Below are 6,000 nucleotides of genomic sequence, written 5' to 3'. Positions count from 1 at the left end.
AGGGCAAGGCAGTGCCTCTTGGTAAGGGGAGACAAACTCTTCTTCCCCCACTCCTGGCATCATTTCACTGAAGGAGGGACACAGTCCATCATGTAAAACATCTGCATGCAAAACAGCAGAAAAGGTTTGTGTCCAGCCCTCAGCCTGACATTCAAAAAGTCATAACTTCATTTATGTCCCCATGCTGAGCAAAACAATACCCAGCATACTCTGCAAAGTGCTTTGGGACTGCTGGAAAGTTACTTGACTTTTCTCCAGGTATGCAGACTTTTACTTATAAGAGTGAGAAACCCAGACCTGTGAATGGCACATGTTTGGGGCTGAGCAGTGCTGCTCCGTTTGAAGCAGTCCTTTGTTGCAAGCAGCAAATCCAAAACATGAATGACATCTTCAAGCTTCTTGTCTGTGAAGAGTTGAAACTTGAGACACAAAACCCAAAAAGTAACCACATGCTGCTTAAGTACAGGCTTGGCTGCCCACTGAGTATTAGTGACCACAGTGACTGGCGGAGAAACACAGCCCAGAGCCGTGTGTCACTAACAGCTTGGCATCCCCTGGTAACACCAGCTCACCAAACAGCTTCCCCATGGCACAGATAACAACTGGCAGTCACTTACCATAAGCATTTTATCGGGGAGGAGGGGGCTCACATTCATGAGTTTCATAGAATTATTAGGGTTGTAAAACACCTCTAAGATTTCCAGTGAATTGTGCATCTGTGTTCACATCACAGTTTGCTGTTGGACCCACAAGGATAATGGTTCCTTAAAAGGGCATTTATTGTTACTTGTACTAAGAATTGTGTTGCAAAAACAATTGGCAACTCCTAAAAAACTGAGGTTTTCCTCTTAGTTCTTAGTGAATGGGCAAACAGCAGAAACTGTCTGCCTTTCCCTTCTCCTCCACACCTTTCCTGGTTTCCACCACAGCATGCTAGGGAGAGAGAAAAGAGCAGCCAATTTTCTTCCACAGGTGCTCCACTGTGAACCCCTTGGGAAGAAGCCTCCATCTTTGTATCAGATTCAAGTATTCCCTTATCTGTGGTTGTTCCCTGGTTGGAAGAGTTGCTCTCCCTGACAGTTACAAGGAGGTTCATGCCTTCTCCTCTGGAGCGCATCGAAGCAGCTCTGCACAGGCCCTGCCTTGGCACAGGAAAGGACAGAAAGTGGCTGTGGTGCCATTGACAGGGAGCTCCCCCCTTCACAAGGGCTGACCAGAGCAGCTCTTGCAGCACCTGTTACCCCACCTTGCTCTTAAATCAATCTGCACTGGAATTGACAGTGCAGAGCAAAGGCACAGGGAACTACAGCGTGTGTGAGGGGAAAGGGAGATCAATGGCGTCTTTGACAGTGAAATGAATCTGAGCAGAGCAGGGGACTCAAAGATTTGGGGAAGCTTTCTAAAGGCCCTGAATAGCTTCCTGGAAGGCTGCATCACACACTGCACTGTGAACTAGGCTCCACCGAACGCCAGTCACATCCCTGGGAGTGGCCCATGCCCGACCCGGTGACACGGCCACTGCCGCGCAGGCGGCTGAGCCAGGCAGATGCTGTCTGGAGACAGGCAGGCTCTGACGCAGTAGGGATTTAGCCCAGTTAGAGCTTTGCAGAGCCTAAGCTGCTCCCTTACATCCACCTGCTAAAACAGCCCTGGCAGCACTAGCTGCAAGGCAGGCACAGCACGGGAAACCCTTTCCTTCCCACCATGGCCTATGCGATTCCCAGCACAAGCAGTTATACAAATTGTAAAAGGAAAATCCAACCTGCAGCATTTCTTTATTATTTAACCTTGGTTCAGCTCCCCTCCTGTCCTTACATGAAAATCTTGCCTGTAGTTTTCCATGCATAAAGACAGCCCTGGTTGCTTGGTCACTAACGGGTACCCACTGCCTCGTCCCCACATCCCAATACCCACAAAACACAGCTCTTAACATCCAGGTAACACCATTGTATTGGTCATGTACTATGTACAGTGAAGGACTGGAACAAAGAGGGGTCTGGTGCAACCTTCCTGGAGCCACATCAGTGCTGAGGGTGCTCCCAATGCACAAGCATGCTATGGGTGAGATGGATTTCCACCCAGACCCCCAGCACTGTCTTCCCTCCCCTTGAGAGAGCTGAAAGTTCTGCTTATGTGGGAAATGTGGGGTCAGGCTTGATTACCAAACCTCTGATCGAAGAGGAGAAAAAACTGCACACAGCAGAGAAAGCGAGTCAAGAGGAAAACAGCACAGCAATCTCCAAACCCTGCCCTGAGCTTCTGTCGAATTGCTCTGAACCAGTTGTTTCTCTGTGACTCATATTCCTCTTCTCCTTTCCTGCCCTTTTTTCTTCCAAACTTGTTAGAGAAGGCAGGTTTCGGCATTCCTATGAAGTGAAGCCACAAAGAAGCCCTTATCTCAGCAGGGATGCAGGGCTGCTTCTGTAACAGCCGGGGCGGGGTGTTGCCTCACAGAGGCGGAGAAGGACTGCTCCCTGCTCCTCGCCTCCTTGTCCCTGCTCCTCACCTCCCTGGCCCTGCTCCTCACCTCCCTGGCCCTGCTCCTCGCCTCCTTGTCCCTGCTCCTCGCCTCCCTGGCCCTGCTCCTCGCCTCCCTGGCCCTGCTCCTCGCCTCCTTGTCCCTGCTCCTCGCCTCCTTGTCCCTGCTCCTCGCCTCCCTGGCCCTGCTCCTCGCCTCCCTGGCCCTGCTCCTCGCCTCCTTGGCCCTGCTCCTCGCCTCCCTGGCCCTGCTCCTCGCCTCCTTGTCCCTGCTCCTCGCCTCCCTGGCCCTGCTCTGCGCCTCCTTGTCCTTGCTCCTCGCCTCCTTGGCCCTGCTCCTCGCCTCCCTGGCCCTGCTCCTCGCCTCCTTGTCCCTGCTCCCCTGCCTCCCTGCTCCAAGTCGGGTGACGCCTGCACCAGGACACGCTTCTTCCCCAGAGCACCGTGAGTGTTTAAGTCCGATGGCCATCCCGCTTCGCTCGGTAGTTTCACGCTGTGAGCATCACATCCTCTCCCCACCTTCTGCATGGCTGGAAGTGCAGCAGCTACCACACCTCTGCCTGCACAAAGCTGCTTTGGGCATTGAGGACAAACACACTGGGGTGAGGGAAGTCCTGCTCCCACTGCCACAGGCTGTCATGGAACCAACACCCACAGATGTGCTATTTTAGTCACAGGCAGCCCCACAGGTGTGGCAGCGGCCATGCGTCATCTGGGATGTAACCGTCCCAAACACAGCCAAGATTTTTGGCATGGGAACTCCTGGCTGGAGCAAATCAAATCCTCACACTATGTTGGGAAGGCCAAATCAAAACAATGTCTGCTCTTTTGCTAGAAAACAGAGACATATTTAAGAGGTTGGGTAGACTTCTCCCACCTAGAAACATGGGTGAGAGTGCATGGCAGAGCAAAGGGGTGGCAACAGGGTAAACATCCTTGTGTGAAAAATCTGGGTACAAATAAAGAAAATACCTGCAACTTTTAAACTCTCCTCCTTCCTCTTTCAAAACACATAAAAATACAAGTGAGTTTTTTTTGTTTTGGTTTTTTTTTTTTTGGGGGGGGGGGAGGGAAGAAGGAACACAACTACACAGGTGGGACCAGCAAACCTGAAATAAAAAAATCAAGTCAGCAAAAGTTTATAATGTGCCCAGCACTTCATGATCCAATTTATACAAGGCAAAATATGCCCTTGCAGCAAAGGCAGCAAACAATGTCTTCAGCTGCATGAGGAAAAATTGCCAGCAAACAGAGAGAGGTGATTCCTCCCCTCTACTTGGCCCTAGTGAGTCCATACCTGAATCCAGTCCAGCTCTGGGCTCTCTAGTAGAAAAGAGACATGGACATACCAGAGAGAATCCAGTACAGGGCCACAAGCATCATTAAGGGACTGGAGCATCTCTCCTATGAAGAAAGCTATGAAGAAAGGCTGAGCGAACTGGAAAACTTCAGCCTGGAGAAGAGTAGGCTCAAGGAGAACCTTATCAATGTATCTAAATACCTAAAGGGAGAGTACAATGAGGAGGGAGCCAGGCTCCTTCCAGTGGTGCCCAGGGACAGGACCAGAGGCAGTGGGCACACCCTGAAACACAGGAGGTTCTCTGAATGTCAGGAAACATTTTTTCACTGTGAGGGCAACTGAGCACTAGAATACATTGCCCAGAGAGATGATGCAGTCTCCATCCTTGGGGATATTAAAAAGCCACCAGGACACATTCCTGGGCAACCAGCTCCAGGTGGCTCTGCTTGAGCAGGGGGTTAGTTCAGACAACCTCCACAGGTCCTCCCAGGCTCAGCTGTTCCATGACTTCCCACAGGAAGCAGCAGAGAGACACCGTTTTCCTTCTCCTCCCAGTTTACACAGGTACAAGACCAAGAGAATAGGTCACAGATTTTTCTTCAGACAAGGAGCTGGGTCAGTCCCAGCCTCACATCACTGGTCTGACAGCACACAGGACAGAGGAGCAGAAGGGACCTTGCGTGGCATTGTTGGTCCCATGCTGCTGACAGCAGTTGTATTTATTCTGTGGATCAACAAGCTTCCTTTTAACCCCACTTAGGTTGCCATTGTGTGCTGTGGTGAGCAACACCAGCCAGAAACACGGCAGGGCAGAAGCTGGCACCAAGCATTAGTCACCTGCACACCAGCACTGAAGCTTGCACAAGCAGGACAACTGCCTGACGCTCTTCTGACAACCAAAACAGCCTCTTAACACAGGCACCAACAAAGAACACCAGATCCAAGACAGAAACTGCAGATAAAGCTTCTCAGCCAGCAGCTGCAGTGCCAGGTATTCATTGCTGAGCCACACCCACCCAGTAGAGCCAAGCGACAGGCACAAGACATGCTGACACTTGTGCTCTAAGCAGATTGCAATTTCTGCACTTGCTGTACTACCACTGCAAATTTCACCAAACCCACCTGCACCCTGGGGTGATCCTCCCTGCACCCCTAGCCAGCTCTGAGTTACCCAGCCTGCTCAGGTGAGGACTGCAGGGGCACAGCTGGGCAGCAAGGGTTCACTGCATTTTTGGAGAGTTGCTGTAGAGCACCCAACAGTGCTGGGCACCCTCTTCCAGGGCAGACAGGCACAGGGCACTTGAGATGAGACACATTTCTTCCCCATGTGTGCTTTTGGGACAGCATGACAGGAAGATACTTGTTTCCAAAACTACATCAAAGGATCCTCAGGCATTTGCAGCCACTAAGAATCACACACTGAACTTGCCAGCATTAATCTCTACACGTTGACCAGCACCAGAATAATTTTTTCCTTTCCAAATTGTTCCTGTCCTTTGGAAAAAGGTGACAAGGAGGGTCCCTGTTAACACTGTACTCATGTGCTGCTCAAGATCTGTTGTCAGCACCTGTAAACCTGAAGCCAATGGTATGCGGCACATCAAGACTTTGCTTCAGGAATGAGCAGAACTGCACTGTGCTCATGGATTTGCATTAAATATTCCCTGCCACAAGTTAGATAGATTAGTTTATTCACAGAAAGATGAGATTTTCTTGGATTTACCACATTTAACTTCCATGAAGGGAAGTAACATGTGAACTAGGAAGTACCTCAACAGAAGGTAAATTTTCTCTGCTTCCAATTGTCTCAGGTGAGATAAACTATATGCATCACTAAAAGCCAAAGAGAATAATATTCAAAATAGACTTTTTCATGCACTCCTCCTCTCATATGCTTGTTTCAGCACTGTTAAGAACATTACACAACATTCTTATTAAAAGCTAGGTTGATCTTTCCAACCTTAAAGCCCATCTATTCAAAAAGTCAAGTTATTTTAAGTAACTTTCAGGTCAGAAGCACACAAGTAATACTTTCACAGACCTATTACAGACTTTTTTTTTTTTCTTTTAATAGTAACTTTAGCTTCCAGACTGCAGATGCCCATCTCCAATGCCCATTCCACTGAAGCTGGTTGTCTTTCCTTCTGCATCTGGCAGTAAGCACCACAGCATTTTGCATGCTCTCAGTAGACTGAGAGGCCAGGTCTTTCCCTACAGACAGT

This window comes from Motacilla alba, chromosome 2, assembly GCF_015832195.1.
Source record: "Motacilla alba alba isolate MOTALB_02 chromosome 2, Motacilla_alba_V1.0_pri, whole genome shotgun sequence".
Taxonomy (NCBI): Eukaryota; Metazoa; Chordata; class Aves; order Passeriformes; family Motacillidae; genus Motacilla; species Motacilla alba.
This window is presented reverse-complemented; position numbering follows the sequence as displayed.